Genomic DNA, 23,405 nt, shown 5'->3' on the forward strand with positions numbered 1-23,405 from the left:
AGAGACCAGGGCCCGTATTCATGAAAAATCTTAGCGCAAAGAGTTGCTCCTAGTGACAAAATTCTAAGAAAATTCTTAGAAATGTGGGCGTTTCCCCTTAAAATGACAGAAAAGATCCTAGTAAAGAAAAAGTAATTCATAAAGCATCTTAACCCTTAAAAGAGCTCTTAAGGTCCAAAATTTTAGGAGTTGCGAGGAGGACTTTTAAGAGACTTAAGAGTTTCTTTAGCAGCGGAGAAAATGGACGAAACACAAAAAGTAAGAAGATATGTGTTGCAATGCATGACAATTTCCATACTACTTTTAAGGTTTATCAGAATTTTTTTATTGTTTTTGTGTGTGTTCAACTTTTGTTTATCTTGGTTTTGGTTTCCTAGTATAGCCGCTTTGATGCAATGCAAATTGTAAAAGCACTATAAAATTAAATTAAATTGAATGACAGTGAGTTAATAAGACACAACACATTAGATCGTGCAGGGTTCATGTTTGTGACCGATCCTCGTAGAGACACGCTAACATCTCCAAGACAGCGCAGAAAATGCCATAGCTCCAGAAATAGAAGAAATCACCACATTAACATATTTAGCAACTGGAGAAATACAACTATGTAGCAGAGATGATTTGGTTCTGTCACAACGGTCACAATCTAATCACACAAACAGCCCTTACAGAAACTTATTGTGTCACTGTTAATTTTCTATTAAATACGTTGACATTAACAGCACGGTAAATAAAAAAAATATATATATATGAAGAGTTTGGTTCCAAAATGAGATACTCTGTTTTTAAAAAAAATCAAAAATCATGTTTTTTATTATGTTATCGTGTTTTTATTGTCTTTTATTATGTTAGTTAGCTGTATTTTTTAGTTATTATGGCATGTTTATTATCAAAACAAACCAACTGCAGTTTGAATGATATTAATTGGAATGCACAATAAAAAAACATGATTTTTCTTTTTTTTTTAAACAGACTTATCTCATTTTGGAACCAAACTCTTCACAATATATATATATATATATATATAAACTAAGACTCCTACGTAGAAGTTTTTAAGCTAAATTAAGAGTTTTCTTAGAGGATTCTTAGAAGCTTTAAGAATACGGGCCCAGATGTCAATCAACATAAGTAGCGAATCAAATTTTGGGGTGACACCCAGGGTGGCCAATTGGATGTCAGTGGTGTTCAGTGCCACCTTGGACCCCCTCTGGCTCCGCCACTGCTTGGGAGTGAGAATGGGTTGCAAATGAGTATTTTTGCAACTACAATATAAAATGCAAAGTATACAGCAGGGCACTTTTCAGCTATATGACGTAAAAAAAATGTGAGCTCAAAAATTACTTTAAAAAATGACGTTTTTTTAAACAAAGTTTGAGAAAGTTTTCTTTATTATTTAGATTATTTGAACAAGCTCTTGCAGACCGAACAAAAAAACGTTCAATAAAGCAGACTGCACATGATATTACAAAGACCATACATAACAATGTTTTTATTAAGGAAAAAAATAGGTAAATGCTCAGGCAAGAGTTTATCCTGTTAAAAGTTAAAGCGACAACGAACAACTTTTTGACCTTAAAATAATGTCTCTAAAATTATTTTACGTGACACAGACGGACCACCGTCGGGACACTGTCGGCAAGCCGACCAGTGTAAAAATGCTGTCGGTCTGCCAGATTTTTTTAGGTGGCACACCACCAGCGGCTTGCCACCGCTGAGCCTCTGTTGGTACAGTAGTGGCTAAATGATAGTGTTCTTCTAAGCTCTTACAGGACATTTTTATAAAGACAGTCAAAGGCATCGATGAAATACTGGCTAAATTATTTAACAGGCAAATTTTATCTATATACATTTTTTTAAATAAAAAGGCTATTAATTTGCAATTTAATAACAATTTATGAGATTTTAAATTGTTAAATTTATGTATTAATCCCAGCTTGACATGTGTTAATGGGTGTGCGTTGCACGCTGAATGTGTGTCACACACTGGAGCAGAGAAAAGTTACTATGGAAACTGGGCGGGACCAGGAACTGATCAAGTTTAAGCCAATGACAGCTGGCCTGTATGCATATCTAATGAGCTATCTAATGGCTGGATCCGGTCAGGTCGTCGCTTCAGGTAGGCCTAAATCCTCCAAGTAATAACTTGTTTTAGTTAAAATTATGTCAAATTGATTACTTGAAATGAATATGCTTACATTTTACTTGTGTATTATAAGCCCTTGCTTGCAGTTTAAGCGATTAGTCAGGACTAGTTGGACATTCCCGCTTAAAGTTTTCTGAGGTAACGTATTCAGGAAAAATATGTCAGAATTTGTCAATTAAATGATGAAAATGTAAATTAGGCATATTTAGATGTTTAAGTGTTTCTATTTATAGGATGTCTAAACAGAAAATGAATCAGTTGTGTCACGTTTGAGGGGAGGAAGAACCCAAGCGCAGGCAGCGGGAATGAAGGGGTTAACGAATATATTTATTTAACAAGACAAAAAAAAAAAACCCACGAGGGGGCAAAGCAATAACAACAAAAACAGAGACAAAGACTAACTACACACTAGACTAACCAAAAAGTAGACAAACTAAACTCAAAACTTACTAGACTAGACGGTGGAATTCACAACAGGACACTGGCATGAAGAACAGGAATGCACATGAGAGGAACGATATACACATCATGGATAAACACAGCTCACACAATGACCGAACACAAGACAATGAAACCTGAGGACTATATAAAGGGGAGAAAATCAAGAAGGGACAGGTGCGGGCATGAATTAATAAACAATCAATAACGAGGGATACAAGAGGGCGGGGACAAAGACAGACACCGTAGAGAGAGAGGATGTGGATGGCCAAAAGGGTCAAAATCTCTCTCTCCACATGTAACCTAAAGCTTTGTCATGACTCTGCCACAAGACCAAGAAAAAATGACAATATAAGGCAGAGTCATGACAAGTGGTCCTGCGCATGTCGAAATTGCTTTTATTGATATTTTGTCTGAGATAAATTTTCAGCTAAAAGTTATTAAATGGGTGTGGATGAGATGATTTTTGTTTGTATACAGTATTACAAACCGGTTTTCAGCCAACGACCCTGCGTCTGTGTGGAAAGGCCTTAAAGACATCACAAACTACAAGCCACCATCCCCCAATTTTGTAGGCAACACCTGGTCAATGATCTGAATGACTTTTACTGCAGATTTGAAAATGCTAAATTTACACCTCACTCCAACTCTGACGTTCTCTCTACACAACACCTATCACCTTCAGTCACCCCACCTCCTGCACTTCAGATCAGTGAAGAGGATCCCTGGTTGTTCCTCTGTTGTCTGTTGTTGATCGCGGAATGGGACCGGGTTGGACCTGCACGGTTTCGGCGGGTGGGGCTTCCTGGGTCGCGGCTCGTGGGCTCTCCCTGTTCTTCGTGGATGTTGCTCGGTGGCTTTGGTCGGGGTCACTGAGTGCAGCTATGACACGTCAGAGGAGATCTGGCCCTCCCGGCTGAGCCTGGTTTCTCCCGAGGTTTTTTTTTCTCCATTATTCATCATTGGAGTTTGGGTTCCTCGCCACAGCAGAGCACTGCAGTGTTGGCTTGCTCACCGGGAGACTGCATTTATTTATTTATTCATTTATTTATTAGATATTATTTATTAATGATCTTGCTTGGTCTATAAACACCATGCACTGTGCTGTGTTTTACCTTTCTGTGTTTTTCTTATTTGCTCCTGTAAAGCTGCTTTGGAACAATGCACATTGTGAAAAGCGCTATATAAATAAAATTGAATTGAATTGAATTGAATGTGTGCCGAGTCTTTAGGAAACAAAAGACAAGAAAAGCACCAGGCCCAGATGGTATCTCCCCAGCCAGTCTTAAAAGCTGTGCTATTCAACTGGCCTTCATCTTCTCACAGATCTTCAACAGATCAATGGAGCTGTGCACAGTTCCTTCCTGTTTCAAGCGCTCCACCATAATCCCCATCCCAAAGAAACCCAAAATCACAGGACTGAATGACTACAGACCCATCGCTCTCACATCTGTGGACATGAAGTCATTCGAGAGACTGGTACTGGCTTATCTGAAGGACATCACAGAACCCTTACTGGACCCCCTGCAGTTTGCCTACAGAGCAAACAGGTCTGTTGAGGATGCAGTTAACATGGGGCTGCATTTTGTCCTGAAACATATGGATAGACCAGGGACCTATGTGAGGATCCTGTTTGTGGACTTCAGCTCTGCTTTCAACACCATCATCCCATCACTGCTCCAGACAAAGTTAACCCAGCTATCTGTTCCTGGCTCTATCTGTCGGTGGATCACCAGCTTTCTGACAGACATGCAGCAGTTAGTGAGAATGGGGAAACTCACATCCAGCACCCGCACAATCAGCACTGCACCCCAGGGGTGCGTTCTCTCCCCACTGCTCTTCTCCCTGTACACAAATGACTGCACTGCCCAGGACCCTTCTGTCAGACTTCTGAAGTTCGCAGACGACACCACACTCATTGGCCTCATCCAGGATGGTGATGAGTCTGCGTACAGACAGGAGGCTGAGCAGCTGGCTGTCTGGTGCAGTCATAACAACTTGGAGCTGAACACGCTTAAAACAGTGGAGACGATTGTGGACTTCAAGAGAAACCCCCCTGCACTCCCCCCTCTCACCATCATGAACAGCACTGTGGCAGCAGTGGAGTCATTCAGGTTCCTGGGCACCACCATCTCTCAGAACCTGAAGTGGACAATCACATTGGCTCCATTGCTAAAAAAGCCCAGCAAAGGTTGTACTTCTTACATCAGCTGAAGAAGTTCAACCTACCACAAACTCTATTAAAACAGTTTTACTCAGCTGTCATAGAGTCTTTCCTCTGCACATCCATCACTGTCTGGTTTGGCTCAGCCACAAAGTCAGACATCAGAAGACTACAGAGGACGGTTCGGACTGCTGAGAAGATCATTGGTGCTCCCCTGCCCACCCTCCAAGAACTGTATACATCCAGAGTGAGGAAAAGGGCTCAGAAAATCACCCTGGACCTCTCACATCCAAGCCATCATCTCTTCACAATGCTGCTGTCTGGTCGGCGCTACAGAACACTGAGCACCAAAACAACCAGACACAAAAACAGCTTCTTCCCTCTGGCCATCTACCTCTTGAACAGTTAAATGTTTTTACACACCGTGCAATTAATAACTCTTTTTTTGTACAACTTTTTCTGTAAATTATATTTCATTTATTCTGCTGTATATAGCACATACCTTGTACTACAATAGTCTATTCTTATTTTTTACTTGTACATATTTACATACATACATAGCTTTACTCTCTATATCTTTATCTTATGTTTATTGTATTGTATTTCTTGTTTTTTTATACCCATAGGCCCTTATTTAAATCATTGTGTACTGTATTCTATTGTGTTATGGTCTCTGTGTACTGTTGTTGTGGTTTCTGTGTTCTGGATACTCCTGTCACCAAAACAAATTCCTTGTATGTGCAAACATACTTGGCAATAAAGCTCTTTCTTCTGATTACATAATGTCCCAGGTAGTTACTTTAGTCAGGCCTACATAAAATGAGCCTTGATGACAGACTGATTAGCATTAGCCAATTTAAAACCGCTTTTAAGAGATTTAAGTTATCATATGTATTGCAGCTCCTCTGAAAGTCGGTTTTGTACCTGCAAACCCAGTTAACTATATTGTCATTCCTTAACATTCAATGTTATGTTTGTAGATTTTCCATGCTGATAGCTGTGCAGTAGAAGTGGAGTAGACCTCCTGTCAGAAAACATCTCCAAGGTGCTTTGAGTATAAATCCAATGACAAGTAAGGAAAACCTTAAAGTTATAGCCTTAAACTTTTTAACAGTAGTGTATATTTTTATTTCCTTTTTGTCTATTTAGCTAGCTATTGTTATTTATGTTGATATTTATTTGGCAAACAATACAATATAAACAGAAATACTGTTAATTAACCACAATATAAAAGAGCTGTTTTCTTTTTGAATATACAGGTGCTGGTCATATAATTAGAATATCATCAAAAAGTTGATTTATTTCACTAATTCCATTTAAAAAGTGAAACTTGTATATTATATTCATTCATTACACACAGACTGATATATTTCAAATGTTTATTTCTTTTAATTTGATGATTATAACTGACAACTAATGAAAATCCCAAATTCAGTATCTCAGAAAATTAGAATATTACTTAAGACCAATACAAAGAAAGGATTTTTAGAAATCTTGGCCAACTGAAAAGTATGAACATGAAAAGTATGAGCATGTACAGCACTCAATACTTAGTTGGGGCTCCTTTTGCCTGAATTACTGCAGCAATGCGGCGTGGCATGGAGTCGATCAGTCTGTGGCACTGCTCAGGTGTTATGAGAGCCCAGGTTGCTCTGATAGTGGCCTTCAGCTCTTCTGCATTGCTGGGTCTGGCATATTGCATCTTCCTCTTCACAATACCCCATAGATTTTCTATGGGGTTAAGGTCAGGCGAGTTTGCTGGCCAATTAAGAACAGGGATACCACGGTCCTTAAACCAGGTACTGGTAGCTTTGGCACTGTGTGCAGGTGCCAAGTCCTGTTGGAAAATGAAATCTGCATCTCCATAAAGTTGGTCAGCAGCAGGAAGCATCAGAAGCGTCTCGCCTGGGCTAAAGACAAAAAGGACTGGACTGCTGCTGAGTGGTCCAAAGTTATGTTCTCTGATGAAAGTAAATGTTGCGTTTCCTTTGGAAATCAGGGTCCCAGAGTCTGGTGGAAGAGAGGAGAGGCACAGAATCCACGTTGCTTAAGGTCCAGTGTAAAGGTTCCACAGTCAGTGATGGTTTGGGGTGCCATGTCATCTGCTGGTGTTGGTCCACTGTGTTTCCTGAGGTCCAAGATCAACGCAGCTGTATACCAGGAAGTTTTAGAGCACTTCATGCTTCCTGCTGCTGACCAACTTTATGGAGATGCAGATTTCATTTTCCAACAGGACTTGGCACCTGCACACAGTGCCAAAGCTACCAGTACCTGGTTTAAGGACCATGGTATCCCTGTTTTTAATTGGCCAGCAAACTCGGGCAATGGGCAATGTTTACCCTTATTTTTTTAGTTACTTACTGAGATATTCCCATTTACTTGTCCACAAAAAAATTGCCGGATATGGGTTGAAAATCTGCAAACTTAACCTATAATAATATTGCCTGTTTAACTAAACATTACTTTAAACACATGACTTGTATTGTCTTAGAGCTATTGTGATATGAACATCACTTTGTTGTTTCTCATTGAGTCACAGCCACCTCTGGCTGATTAAAGGATATATTTTTTGATTGTAACATTGACACATGCATTTTTAAGCTGCTTTGAAATTGTATGCATTGTTAAGCTCTATACCCTCACGACAGCTATCCTGGGTTTTACTATGGTAACACGGCAACCATGTAATGATATTTTTTTATTTTTTCAAATCAAGGTTTTAAAAATGGTTCTGATGCTTTTGAAACCATGGTGAAAGTCTGTATAGGTTTTCTATATGTTGTAGTAATGTCATAGTTATTGTGGTTTTGCTACAACAATCAATCATTGTAGTAGATTTTGTATGGTCTTACTGCAAATGCTGTAAAAAAACATGGATAACTTCCACATGTATTTGTATACTGTATTTGTGTGTTGGTCTGATAAATGTAATGCATTTGTGTATTTAATCTGTTAAAATATTAAATTTGCAGTTGTTATTGAACATTGTTTTTTGTGTTGAATGACATTTTGGTTAGCGTGATTTAACGGTTATAAATCGTGGACCGACCGTGGGCCACCAGCAAACATTAATGATAAACCAGCGGCTTAGCAGCGGACCACCGGCGGAAATATGGCGACTGCCGCTGGTGTACCACTGGAAAAACGATGAGCAAAAAGCCGGTGGACCGCCAACTTTGCCACGGGTGGCCCGCCACTGGTCCGCCAACCTTATGTTAGCTGGGTGGGATGTGTACGGATGCTCTTGACTGTGCGTACGCACTCTTTTTCCTTGAGTGAAAAAAGTAATGAAGTTAAAAAAAGGATTTTATACTAGGCTAGTATTGCTTTGGTGCAAATAAATAAATGTTTGTTTATGGATCGGCTGTTTCTGATTTCCGAGGCAATTTTCATATTTATTTTCATTGTGCACTGTCTTTTGCACTGTCTTTTATTTCAACAATTTATTTTAATCTGTTGTTTCAACCAATAAGAAAACATAAAAAATGTTATCAACAAAAGCCATCCTAAAACTGCAGCAGCATGGCATAGTTTATTCCTGTTTAATGCTGCTATTTACACCAATACTATATAATGTGATAGATTAATGTAATTTAAAGTTTATACAATAAATATAAATGATAAAAAAAGTTTAAGGCTGATGATCATGTCTTTGAGTTGAGTTAGAGCAGTACATCACATGTCATATAAACAACAGACACTGCAAGATTTAAACAATGTTATTATTGCTCTTGCTATTAATCATGATATTTCATGTCAAATAATACATTAACATTTGCGTGTCATATTCTTTTAGACTATGCAGACAAAGTAGTTATGGGTTATTATGCAATGGTTCAAAAAAATATATAATCTGAATTGTATTGGTGGGCCGCCTGCCCTGGACCCAAACACTTTGCGAGTCTGTTGCCTTGCGCGCATGGAAGCAACGGGAGAATTTTTTCAGACGCACGCACATCAAAACAACATTTAATTTGTTCATTGAGTTTTTGTGGTGAAAATATATTTTATTTGTTTGTTATATATGTTTTATATTTTGTCAATATAGAAATAGCAACAAGATGTAGTGTAATTTCATTACATGGTCGATCTGTAGCCACGATTTAGCCCTAAATCGGATGGCTATGTTTATTTATTAAAATGCAATTACAAACTCCACCGCTAGATGGCTGAGATGTGGTAGCAGGTTGTCACTCCTCAGGTAACGCGACACCGCTGCAGAATTAAGGCCATACAGAATGGTGAGCGATTTGACCAATCGGGTGAAAGAGGCGTTACAGCGCCGCCCACATCTACGAATGCCATATTGAGGCAAAAATCCGTTTTTTAAATGGCAAACGAAAAATAAAATATCGGGCCAAAAACAAAATTTCCGTTTGGTGAACTAAACGAAAAAACAAGAAACTAGTCATTTTTCAATTTCTCGTTATTTGATTTCGAATAGGATATCAAATGAATAAAACGTATTCATTTCCACATATGATTGAGGCCTGAAACCGATCTGAAAATATCGGAATCCATGTGCTTTTTTCCTGCTTACACGGGCCCCGTTTACACTGTCAGTTAAATGGTCCGTGTACGTTTTATTCATTTGATATCCTGTTCTCAGACTTTAACGAACATTAACGATTAAGTCATTTTTGAGTTCACATTTTTTTGTACGTCATACAAATGAAAAATGCACTGCTGTAATATCCTGTACCTATTGCAGTTGCAAAAATACCAGCTCATTTTTACTTTAAGACTCCACTGCGTTCCGTTATAATTTGTATTGAGGCTCTGTAAAATTTCTGTCATGACTCTGCTTCATCATTTCATGTCTATTCTTGGTCTTGTAGCAGAGTCATGGCAAAGCCTTGGGTTTTATGTGGAGAGGGAGATTGTTGACCTTTCGGTCATCCATACTCTCTCTCTCCGGACCGCGTCTCTGTTCCCGCCATCTCGTTTCCTCGTTAACTTTCCCTGAGTGTTTCATTACCCACACCTGCCCCTTGCTAATTATCCTTTGTCTGTCTCCCTATATAATACCCTCATGTTTCATTGTCCTGTGTTTGGTCATTGTATGCAGTTCGTCTTGTTGCTCGTCCAGTGTTTACCTGTTCCATATGCTCGTGTTCCTGTTGGTGATATTCTGTCTTGTTTCAGTAAGTGTTGAGTTCAGTTCATGTCTAGTGTTTGGTTAGTTTAGTGTTTAGTTAGTCTTTGTTTCTGTTTACCTGTGATTATTGTTTTAGCCCTATTTGGCTAAATATAAAAGGAAAGCAAACCGCGCCACCTAAAAACACAGCAAGGGAAATTCCGTCACCTTGACAGCCCTACATTCACGATTCAAAAATCTGCCCATGACATTACATACCAGTACATTATCAAGTGTCTTTATGTGTGTGGCGCACTGGGGGACAAATCCTGGGACACATTATGTGTTCATTTTCCGAGATCTCTGTATGAAAAGGCTATTCAGTAAGCGGCGGTGGCGAATGACGTTTTTACTTTTTTTTTTGGTCAGTACGTCTACCTCGGGTTGTTTCGCCATGTGCAGTATAAATGCAGATATCGGATATGTGTCACTTTTCAAAGAAGATGTAAGCGGGTCGTCAAATAAATCAGATATAGTCACAAAAACGGAATTGAGCATCAAGAACTGCAGTGTAAATGCGGCCTTAGACTTGATCAGTTTTGACTGGAATGCGTCCCAGACCACCTCATTAAGTGGTTTGAGTGATTAGATTTAAATCCGTCTCGAATGCATTTCAGAGGGCATTTACACCTGGTCTTTTCACGATCTGATAGCTACCCGATCAGTGAAAATGCATGAAGTGACCAGGTGTAAATAGGCTCTCAGATTACCAGTGTCAGGAAAGTAGCAGATTTAAAGTCCCCCTGTGGTGAAAATCAAGTTTTTAATGTTATTTATGTCTATGTGGTGTTTAAGATAAATCATGTGCAAATTTATCATTTAAAACTACAGTTCACCAAAGACAGTTTAAAAATTCAGTTTGAAACTGCCTCTGTTTATGACATCATAACTCTGTAACCAATCACTTTAACATATTTGAGCCACAGATATGTAAGGATGCGGCATAGACTCAGCACTTAAACTTTGCTGCTGTTTCAGCCCTGCTTTTGCAACAGGAGCATGTGCTTCTCATAATGAGGCGTCTACCTATAATCAATGTCAAGAGCTCACATGATTGAATCGAGGCAGGGACTAACTAATTTGCATATGCATGAATCCGTGTATGCTATGCTATATGAAGAAAGGGTGTCAATTTAAGGCATGAAGAAATTATTATCATCAGAGGAAAAACCTTTAACACATGTGTAAGGTCGGAGCCAAGATATCCTGACCAGAGAGATTATTCTTCTCCTGAGAAACAAAGAACGTTTCTAAGCACAGTGGGGAACCTAGGCCAAAAGGTTGCCCCTTCCTGAAAAGACAACGCACCGATTTCTGATCAAAGATGATCTCGGGAAAAGACAGAAAGCATCCCTCAGTACAGTGGGAGACCTGAACCAAAAGGACATCTTCCTTTGAGAAACAACGAACTCCCTCCAGTACAACAAACTCCCAGATAACATCTACATCTCAAACGACGCATACCAGTGAATCACAGATGCAGACCTCACCCTGCACCCTCAACTGTTCCTTTCCTCCCCTCCCACTCAACTCAGGACACCCGAAAGCTCTAAGGAACGTACACAAGAAAAGAACACGTCACATACACAAAAAACATACACATGTTTGGTATCATCCAAAAGGTCTCAGTGCAACTGGTACAATGGTCTCACTCCCATAACAACATAATGTAATGAGAAAGTTTTGTAAGAACTTAGCAAACTTCCCTCAGTGCTGGAACATTTCTCACACATTTGGTAACTTTCACCAATCACCTACTGTATGCAGATTAAGTACAGACCCAGGGAATCACAAGACCCAATCACAGCCAAATTCCTAACTCTAAATAATATTTCCATAATGTTTTGTTCTGGTTTGGTATTTAAGGGAGGTTGGCAAAAATATCAGGGAATCTGTAGCCAGATCTCCCGCACAAATTCCTGTGTGTCGTCTCTTGCCAGGTATGCAACATTGAATTTCTCTTTGCTTTATTTCTTATGATTTTCTATTATTTGTTATTGAATTATATTAGATGGCAGCATGTCTTTCTGTCTGTGCGTGACTGAGTGATTGATTCATAGAATATTTGCCCACTGATAATTCTGTGAGGTTTCGTACAATATAACTACAATGAAGATTCGGTATTTGTCATACTCGATGGTTGTTTTATGACGCAAATCCATATAGTTTAAGTCAAGACTGACATCCTCAGTGAACTGGCACTGTGCTAGATCTACAGTAGCAGTGCATTATAAAAACGCACGCTGGTACGGATATTTACTTGGAGCCGTGGCTTGCTTTGTCGCCATTTCTGGAGGATCTGTTTCGTGCTGGCTGGTCGATGCCTGGAGCCTGCTTGCCAGCTTGATCTCGAGTGCGGACATGTCCCTGAGTTTGTTGGGCCTGATCTCTTCATGATGAAGGAAAGTGATTTTTTCCTCGTTCTTACTGCTGGTTTTTAAGACGTGGCCTGATGTTTTAGAGGCGGCTGGCCTTGATTTTAACTCTTTTACCCGCAGCATTGCTTCACTTGCCGGGCTTCCTGTTTACGATTGACGAAACGCAATAACATCGGTCGCCGCGGAGAAACGGATAACCCGTACTAGATTTTTCCGTCGCTGACCTGGACTTTGTTATCATACCTTGGCCTGTTTTTTTGGATGCTCAGGTCCTACGTAATATTCTGTCTTTCCTCGTCTGGGTGGTGCGATGGGCATGGAGAGAAAGAAGTGGTTGCTCCTTGCCTCTCTCTGTTTTATTTTTTCTTTCTCTTTATTTATCTTTGGGGACACCTACTTCTGGAATGGCTATTCCAGTCCAGTGCCCCCAATACCGTGTGAATCATATAAAGGCACGTGCGCATTTGGCTCTTCACTTAATATCGCATCATTCCCTCTGCCCCTATTTTTCACCTCTGACACTGTTGACTTGATCTGTCTGTCTAGTATCATGACGTTATATGACAACTTTACCACTATCTCTTGTGTGCTCCTAGACTCTAATTTTGATCGGAGAAGCAATGAATCGTACAAGAAATCACTTAAGCTAAAATGTTTAATTGATTTATTACTGTTGATGTCAGGAAATGTGCAGCCAAACCCAGGCCCAGACACCCCTATAGACTTTTATACACCGGCAAATTTTAAAGAAAGGTCTGGTCTTGGTTTCTTTCATTTGAATGTACGCAGTCTTGTTCCTAAAATGGACATGTTGCGTATCTGGGCTCACTCTACAGATACTGATGTAATTGTCTTGTCTGAAACCTGGTTAAGTAAATTGGTTTCAGATAAAGAAATCAATATAAGTGGTTATAATGTTTTTAGGACTGACCGCCCTAATAGAGGTGGGGGTGTAGTAATCTACATTAAAAACCAGTATCAAGTTAATGTACTGCAATCAATATCGTTAGTTAAACAGTTTGAATTTTTGGCCTTGGAGCTCAAAGTCTCTAAATCACTTTGTATAACAGTCGTTGGTTGTTATAGGACATATCCAGCTGTTAGCGGTGCTCTGCCTTCCTTAATGCAACTCCTTTCTGATCTTAACTCTTAAGGAATTAGTAGCCTTTGGAGACCTAAACTGGAACTGGTTACAACCAGTATCTGATGATTTCAGAGCTTATTGTGATTCATTAAATCTCTTTCAGATTGTTGACAGTCCCACACGGCCAAACTTTAAAAACCCAGAAAAATCATCGCTAATAGATGTGATTCTAACTAACGTTCCTTATAAGTACTCAACTGCTTCCATATTTGCAAACGACATCTGTGACCACTGTGTAGTAGCAACAGTTAGAAATACTAAAATACCTAAAATCAAACCACGCATTATAGTCAAGCGTAATATGAAGCACTTCTCAGAACAAAAATTCCTTCACGATTTATCTAATTATGACTGGGAAAAAAATTATATTAGTGCAGATGTAGATAGTGCCTGGAACCTCTTTCATGAGGGGTTTACCAATAATTAATAAGTATGCTCCACTAAAGAAATACAGAGTTAAAGGCCGAAACAATGCTTGGTTTTCTCCTGATTTAGCAAATATCCTCCATGAGCGCAACGTAGCATGGGCAAAAGCCAGAAAATCAAATCAGAATCTGACTGGCTGGTTTTCAGGCAACTGCGTAATGTATGTACTCTAAAAATTAGAAAAGCCAAAGCTGATTATTCTCATTACCTGAATAATCCATCAAAATTTTGGAAAACTATCAAATCATTATCAGAAAACAATAAAGGCCAGGAGCTACCTTCAAGCATTGTGATAGACTCTCAAAAACTTACTGATAGGACTAAAATACTTGACTAAAATACTTGTTTTAATGAACATTTCATAGCCTCAGGATTTTTATTTGAGTCACTCAATGCTCATAATGAGTGTTCCCCTATAGTGGATACTGTTGGTTTGGACTCTTCTAGTCAGTCTTTTAGTTTCAGTCCTAATACAGTTTCAGACGTAATTAAAGCTCTCAAGCATTTGGACACTACAAAATCTGCAGGCCCTGATAAATTGGATCCCTACTTTTTAAAGATAGCAGCAAATGTTACTGCCGTGCCTTTAACTAATATTTTTAATCTGTCCTTGAACACAAATGTCATTCCTTCCATCTGGAAATCAGCCTTTGTGATTCCCCTGTTAAAAGGTGGTGACCCTTCTATCTTAAATAACTACAGACCGATTTCTAAATTGTCTGTTCTGGTCAAGGTTTTAGAGTCCCTTGTCAGTGATCAATTAAAGGATTTTTTTAACAATAAAAATGTTTTATCGGACTTCCAATCTGGTTTTAGAAAAAGGCATAGTACAACATCGGCAGCTCTTAAGGTTTTAAATGATTTTATTGAATCTATATATAACAAGCAGCATTGTGCAGCAATTTTTATTGACCTCTCTAAGGCATTTGATACAGTGGACCACACAGTGCTTAAGCACAGACTGTGTAGGGCTGGACTTTCTGAACAAACTGTCAGCTGGTTTGATAATTATCTTACAGACAGAACTCCGTGTGTGCAGGCGGAGGGCAAGACCTCTCGCTATCTCAAAATAACAAAAGGCGTGCCTCAGGGGTCAGTCTTGGGGCCACTGCTTTTTATCCTCTATATAAATAACATTGATAGTGATGTGTCTAAAGGAAAATTTTATTTTTATGCAGATGACACTGTACTGTATTGTTCAGCACCCACCGCAGACCAGGCCCTCTCCGAATTACAACTCCATTTTAACACGCTTCAACAAAATCTTTATGATTTAAAACTTGTTTTAAATGCTGAAAAACAAAAGTCATGCTTTTTTCAAATTTGAAATCCAAATCAAATCTGCCTTCAATCCTCACTTCCCAGGGTACGAAGATTGAATGTGTTTCTAAATACAGATATCTTGGTATTTTAATAGATTAATCTCTTTCTTTTACCTTTCATATTCAGCAGCTAGCAAAAAGATTGAAACTTAAACTAGGATTTTATTTCAGAATCAAATCCTGCCTTTCGTTTCAATCTAGAAAGAGGCTGGTTGCTGCCACTTTTATGTCTATACTTGATTATGGTGATGTTTTATACATGCATGCTTCATCTCAAAGTTTACATGCACTGGACACTGTATACCATGGAGCTCTAAGGTTCATCACTGGTTTTAAAGTCCTCACTCACCATTGTGAACTATATGAACATGTTGGATGGCCTTCTCTATCAATGCAAAGACTTCAACACTAGTATATATTCATATACAAGGCTATTTTAGGTCTACTTACATGCTACCTTCTGACCTACATCAGTGTAAAAAATATTGGGACTTACAGTCTTCATTCCCAGGATCTTTTCCTTCTGTCTGTTCCAAAGGGTAGAACTGAATTGGGAAAAAAGGCGTTTAAGTATGCTGCTCCCTCTACATGGAACAAGTTACAGAAATCCATGAAACTAAATAAGTTGATCTCATTGGAAGCTTTTAAGAGGATGTTAACTGACTTGGATGCACCCACATCTGACTGTAGATGTTTTGCCTGATGTGTTATGGATTGTGGTTGACTTTAAAGGATTGCTATTTTTCAGTTGGTTTATGTTATTATTATTTTAGTGTATTTTATGTCTGTATGTATGTATGGTTGTACTGCTGCCTATCTTGGCCAGGACACTCTTGAAAAAGAGATTTTTAATCTCAATGAGTCTCTTCCTGGCTAAATAAAGGAAACAACAATATTGATTGCCATTGATTATTGAACTGAATCTTGAATTGGATTTTGAATTATACTCCCCTTACATGCCTAATAAATTGTTATGTTTGAATTAATTCTGTATTGTTCTGAGTTTATAAACTTTAATAGATCATGCTATATCCTTTGTTACTGCAAATCTACGTTCAGGTTAGTGACGGACTAGAATCCTGTATTGGGTGGAGCATTGGGGCACGTCAGCTGAGATGTTAGAGCTCCGGCTAACTACTTGGCATTAGTTTAAGTGTACTTAGACCGTAGGGACTAATGTTTCCGTTTAGAACAGCACATATGTTGTTTGACCAATCTAAATAGGGTAAGTCTCAAACCTCTGGTTATTGTAATATTATTATAACTAAGTGTACATAGGAAACTATGGCATGATTATATAAAGCTACCATCAAGTAAGATTGGTCTATTTTATCTCTATGGAGTGGTCATGACCTCTGGTTGGAAATAATCATTACTTTAATTAAGTTGTCATAGTCTAAGGGGACTAGATCAAATAATGTTTCAGGAAGAGCTGGTTGGAGACGGCCATCTGAGCATTACTAGTCATAGATCCTCTGGCAGTGACCAAGACTGACGAGTTTGGAACCGTGAGATCCGCGTATAACGGCCGGCGCGAGAATCTAAGCGACATTGAGAATCGGATGAAGGAATGTAATTTAGAATAAAACAGCGAAATCAGACATCCATCCAAATTTCACAATTATTAATGCTAAAAGTTAAATGTAAACTAAATGAGAAGTCAAGATATTATTAAATTGGAGTCAGATAAAATGGAGGTAATTAAATGAAATATGCTTTCATTCAAATATTGTTTCACTAAACAAAGGAAAGACAAGAACACGTGTGAAGCCTTTGCCACGCCTCTGGATACCGTCATTGGACCAGCGGGTGGTGCCAAACACATGCTATTTTAATGCTTAAAGATAGGTGGGACGTAAATAGCGCGTACTTGTGTAGCAGAAGCTGCGCGTAAGCAGTAGTGCACCAACCATTTCGCCACTGAGACTCTTTTTGCTGTGCTGCTTACACTTAATTAAAGTAACACTTTTACTGTGGTGTCTAATGTGTTTTAACAGTCGCCATGACTTCTGGAAACATGTTGTCAGGAGTTCTTTTGGCCAAACCACAAAAACACATTTAAAGGATTTGTTCTACAAGTGTATCAAAAGTTATGCTTATATTGCATACATGTGAGTGAAAAGCGATCGCATCATGCTGTCAGTGACTCTGCTATGGTGAGTAAGTCTATTGTCCTGACTTGTATCGTATTCTTCAAAGCACCAGATTAAGTGCAATGGCTTTTTACAATATTTATAACTTGCACAACTATGATCTGAAAGAACATGAAACACAGCATATATACTATCTACATCAGTAAAATAAGCTTTTTGAAGGTGTTCTGGAAGAGGTTTGCTCATTGATGCGAATTTGCATTGTTGTAGCTGTGGTACCCAGGCAGTACAATATGCACTGTAAACGCTCTACCTACGCACTGTTCAGGCGACACGATTGCCCTGCTCCCACATCCAGTGTGAAACTGGCATTAAGGAGTGAATTAAATGGGAACAAAACAGAATGAGGTTAACAGGTAGGCCAGCACTTCAATTGCCACACACTCTCGTTCTCTTTCTCTCTCAATCTCGCTTTTGTTTACTGTTTTGTTTATTATGCTGCAAGAGATTAGCTATTATTGGTTTTCTCTCAGGCCAGTGGTGAAAAAGCTGCTTTTCGCCAACACCCTCCCCACACAAACATACACATGGTCCACCATTCAGGCTGTAACACCCCTGTCAGTTCTAATAAAAGTGCCCTACCTGAAGTATGCACACGAGCTGCTTTGTGGTGTCCAGGCCGTAGACAGGCGGCCATTTTCCAGGGCCCTTTCTGTTATAGCAGAAGCTTGGGGGCTTGCCCCAGCACAGGCACTCCTGGGGTCAGGGCTTTTTACCCTCAGGGTCTTGACTTCTGCCACATCGCCTGACAAATCACCCCCCCACACACACACACACAAAGAACTGCTTGATACACAGCGTGAGAGAGCTGACCAAACACCAAGCGGGTTGAGCGAGCCCTCATTTTTCTCCATTTTTGTCAGCCAGACTGTTACTATCAGACAAAAGAGGAAAGGTGGGATGTTGAAAGAAAAGTCAGAGCACAAGCAAAAGGAACGGGGTAATAAGAAAGAGATACTTTTAGGTCTTTTCATTAGGGACAACTGTGATAAATTGTTGCCATACTCTGGGCTGTGCACTCCCACTGCTCAAATGGAGCCATGGGTGACAAGAGGGTCTTTGAGAAAGAGAAAAGGACAAACAAATAGATCGACAGACAGAGAAGGACAGCTTGAAAACATATTATTGATATATGTATAGGTTTGAGAACACATAGCTGAGGGCTAAAATTGGTGGAGATTTTTTAGACGTTAATCACCTACAGTAGTTTGCAACTAGACTAGGCGTGCTACCCTTTTAATCATTAAGCTCTATACCAAATCATCAAAAGGTGGACCGAACACAAATAGCCATTAACATCATTGGTCCAACCTTTAGGGCCTGATGTGCTTGTGCAAACCTCTGAGAACAGGGAAGGAAGAAGAAGAAAGGAGGGAGAGCCCTGCTTACTCTTTCTGGAGTCATGCCTCCTGTGCAGGGGCGTCGCACCCGTGGGGGATGTGGGTGTTTTAACGGCCTGTATGTTTTAGTCCATTGGCTGAGACTAATTTTTGCCACACCCCTACATTTTTTATCAAGAATAAAGAAAAATGTCTGTGTGCCCCTCTCTCTAATAGCTACATGGTGAGTAAATTGGTTTTATTCATTTGAAGTAAATGTGTCTAAAAATCTGTGTATAACTTTAAGGAACATTACTAACAAATTTTTTGGGCGTTATTCCATAAAATTTAATTTTTATGTGTGTACATCTGTTCAGAACTGTGCTTGCTTACCATGTACTGATTAGCATCTTTGACCTAGGCTCAGAAAGTATTAAAAAATATCATTACCGAAACAGTCACGACCTTTGTGACAAAAATGTTTTCGATAGAGACAAAAAGGAACACTTTGTAGAATGTATTTGTAGAAATAAACAAGTCAGTACAGTTATGCAAATCATTAGTATTTCAGTATGTTTTAGTAGTGATATAGTATGTGATCTGTAGGTTTTCTATTAGTTTTTTACTGTCAGATGTGTGTCTGCTGTATGTGCAACATATTTAATAATTTGTATTAACATGAAATGATGATAGACTGATTCAGCAGTGCATATTAAATATTGTGGTCACTACTAAAACATTACCAACACTGCTGAACATGTATCTGTCATGACCTAAACATGGGATGTTTTTGTCAAAAATGAAGTATATTAAGTCTTATTATCTTACAGTCTTATTAGTCTTATATTACGTATGTTATCAACTAAGATGTTTTGATAGTGTTTGGTTCAATGTATATATAAACTAATGAATCCTTAACTTTGAAATCAGTATGATCAATTTTATGCAATTTACAAAGAAAGATTTCATTCAAAATACAACAAATCTCATAAATACATTTGAAATATTGTTAAAATTGTAACTGTGATTGATTTACTTGTAAAAACAATGTAGATTTAAACAAAATCTTAATAGGTCAATATAATCATTCTTATTAAATTATACATTATTGCGTTTCGGTAGTGACAAAATTTGGGGAGAGAAAGAACATTCTAAAACTTTCTGAAATGACAATATGAAAATTAACTGCACAATTACTAGAACTGTGTACTTTTGATATTATACAATTTGCACACCAAAAAAATCTGAGGAAAAAAAATGTCTCAGGTTATGCATGTAACCATGGTTCCCTGAGTAGGGAACGAGACGCTTGCATCGCCGAAACTACGCTATCTGCGTGATTGCATCTGAAGCACGTGTGTAAAATCAGTCCAATGATGGGACGACACGTCATAGGCGGGAGACGTAGGCACCGGGAAGCTATAAAAGTGATTTCCAAACAGCCAGCTTCAGCCGAAATTGTGCTGAAGCAAGACATAACAGGTATGCAGGGAGTATGGAAGGGAGACGCAGCGTCTCGTTCCCTAATCAGGGAACAATGGTTACCTTTCGAAGGAAAACCTTTCTTCGACAACCCAAAGCACACAAAGCGTTGCTCCGATCTCCTCCACGAGGAAGATCTGTGAACATACGCGTCCAGTCCTCGCGCTATGGCTCTCAGCGTGGCAGCAGAGTATGAAATGCATCATAAATCCACCTTACAGTGAAGTGTGATAACATTAAAAACTGAATCATCCTCGCAACACTACACCTACTGGCCTCTCACTGTTCTGCATACAGTAAATAATGGGAAGCTAGATTTAGTACTTTAATTGCTGGTAGCCTTCTGTCTAACATACAATAACAAACAAATGTTATTCAAACATTATCTGTTTATCTGTTTGCTTCACCATATTGTTTTTTATAGTTCTATAGTTATTTAGTCCCATTTAGCTGCATAAAGCGCTGGTACAAGCATGCTACAAATGCTACTGGTGTCTTCAATGATTCAATATTTAATCAAAGGATTTAAACAAAAATTGTGTCCATGTGTTTACAAAAGCCTACAAATATGTTTCAACTTCTCAAATTTAGAGGCTTTGACAACATAGATATTGACAGCTGACCACTCTTGGTGTCATCTCAATACTGGACATAAATTGTTCATTAAACACACAATTTCAGACTTATTCAAAGACACATCTGTGAAACATCACCCTTAAGCTAATTTTGTCAGCTGGCTGGCAGGATGGTCTTTCAGAGCTGTTGTTTTTTAATGCAGATAGCACCTCAGTGTAAGCTATTACTCCAAAAGGCCTTTTGAGCCTTTGCGGGACTCAGCACAATATCAGGTCTGAATAAGGGTGAAGTCTAAATGACTTGGCATGGCAGTAATGTAAATGAAGCTAGAGCTTTGCTCCAACAGCATGGAGGTCACAGTCCAGCTGTCAGCTCACGTTTGGGAGTAATCGTTTATATGCCAACTTCACTCTGTCCCCACTTTCTCTCTCTCTCATGTCTTCGTTTTTTACTTTATTCTCTCTGCGTTTATCACACGCCTCTTCCTCCATCTTTGTCTGTCAACTCCAATCCTCTTTCAGACTGTCATGTCCACCTATATGCATCACAGGAGGGGGCTTGTCCATAAAATAAGACATGTTTTATTTGAATAGTTTTGAATAGCTTTAATTGACAATTACTGTACTTCACAGTGCTGTACTGTAGGACAAAACATATACAGTATCTTGCACCCACATGTTTTTAGTCCATCTCATATATTATTTTATTTTAATGTTTTCCAATGTTGTAATTTGAAGTGCACTGTAAAACTTTGCTGTAATTTTGCAGCAGGTTTGCCAGTAACTTACTGTAGATTTAATTTACAGTTTTGTTTTAAACATAAACTTACCCAGTTCTTATATTTTCTTTCATAAAACAAGACTAAATATATTAGGTCACTTTTCTTGTTGTGTAAATGTATTGTATTTTAAAGATGAGGTAACACACGCAGTTTCTGCCAATCTCATATTAATATTGAGTACCTATACAGTAGTATTGCATACTTTGTATCTTTGAAGAGTATTTAGTTTGATCAAATTTGTAAAAGACAGATACAGCTGTATGATTATTTCCAGAAAAAGTAAAACTCCTGGAGGTGTGCAGGGGGGCGGAACTACAGCACGAGCACACAATACATCATCGCATTATCCCTGCATAACTGTTGATTCACTATAAGTTCATGTTGTTTACATTATGCACGTGCACGCCGATTGCAAACAAAACACAAACATATGACTTAGTTTGACTTACCACGTGCGGTTCATGTCCGGCATATTTAAGCGCTGGGGCCACACCATCTATCAGTTATCTCCAAATCCAGCATTATATCCACCGTTTATATTACATTCATCACCGAAATGCAGTGAGCAAACAAACACAGCTAAACTTCAGTCAGCCGAGTGAAACGGCATTGATGGGCGTGCTTTCTTTTGCTCGCTGGATGATGCGTGGGCGTACTTTTCTGGGAGAATTGTCCAATAAGGGACTAAGAACCCTTACGAAACGGGAATCCATGTTCGAAAAAAACTTTCAGAAACCTGTACGAACCCTGGCGGAATGAATCGTGCACAGAAATACCACGTCATACATTCAACTCGTTTTTTGACAAGTTGACCATGTTAAGCTTGAGAAGCCAGGATGTTTAACAGTGTAAAGAAGTCAGAATGCATGAAATAGCATGTTACCTCTGCTTTAAGACGTTTTAAATATTTTTACTAGAAACAACACAAAATGTTTATGAAGAATGTAATTTTTGTGCAGTGTTGCTGTGCTAATGCCAGTAATGAGACGAGTCTCTTCTTACTCGTTTTGAAGTGTTTTCAATTTGATTAAATTAAAGTTTAACTCAAATTGAAAACAATACTAATATTAAGTAGTAATTAAATCTACAGGAGGTTATTGGCAAATCTGCTGCAAAACTACAGCAAAGTTTTATAGTGTGGTTAAAAATGTCATAACTGGTGAAAAATGTAAAGGTCCAAAACTATATTTTTCAAGTGTCTTGTCATGCTGTCAGTCTTTCACATTGCTGTTAGATGGAATTAAACTCTGCTGAACTGTTATGGTCACAATACATACAAAAATGCTGATTAAATGTAAATGTAAATGTAAAATGGTCTCTTTATTTTCACCATATTCCTAATGAAAAAATATTATTGTATTATCATTTATTTACAGAAAATTGAAACAGGACAAACTGGTCAAAATATCAAAAATTGCTATGGTTGCAGATCTTGAATAATGCAAACAAGTTAATATTTATGTTTAAACAAAAGAAAAATGCATTTTAGGATCAGTTTTATACAGCTGCGGAAAAAATGTTTATTTATTTACTATTACATTTTCATTTACTCAGCATTTCTATGTGTATTGTGGCCATTCCAGTCCATTGTCTGTAATTTCAACAAAATCAAAGCTCAGGAGTGATAGGACTTACAGCATGACAAGAGACATGCAACAAAAATATATATTTTTATGTGAAATTTGGGAGAAATATTGTTAGTAGTACACCAAATGAAGCAAAATTATAATTTACCCAAAATCACACCTATAAATTGTAAATACAAAAAAAAACTGATTTTGAAATGGTCTCTTATTTTTTACGGCTGCGTATACATTTCATGTGTCTTACCATTCTCTCAGTCTTTCACATTGCTTTTGGTGTCGTTCCTGAAGTTTGCATTTGTTGAAATTCACCAGACACTGGACTGGAATTGCCTCAATACATGCAGAAATGCTGATTA

The 23,405-nt window shown here is 38.5% G+C and overlaps 1 protein-coding gene across 1 annotated transcript in view; it reads right to left on the reverse strand.

Annotated features, from left to right (window-relative positions):
- The window catches only part of LOC130551130 (uncharacterized), a 76,743-nt gene extending 58,828 nt beyond the window's left edge, over positions 1-17,915 (reverse strand). The window contains exons 1-2 of the mRNA XM_057328676.1: positions 17,888-17,915; positions 15,649-15,697 (exon numbers count right to left, since the gene is read on the reverse strand). The gene's annotated coding sequence lies outside the window, so the exon portion shown is untranslated. The remainder of the gene's footprint in view (positions 1-15,648; positions 15,698-17,887) is intronic.
- Positions 17,916-23,405: the final 5,490 nt, after the last annotated feature.

The sequence above is a fragment of the Triplophysa rosa genome, unplaced genomic scaffold (assembly GCF_024868665.1).
Source record: "Triplophysa rosa unplaced genomic scaffold, Trosa_1v2 scaffold65_ERROPOS296704, whole genome shotgun sequence".
In the NCBI taxonomy this organism is placed as follows: domain Eukaryota; kingdom Metazoa; phylum Chordata; class Actinopteri; order Cypriniformes; family Nemacheilidae; genus Triplophysa; species Triplophysa rosa.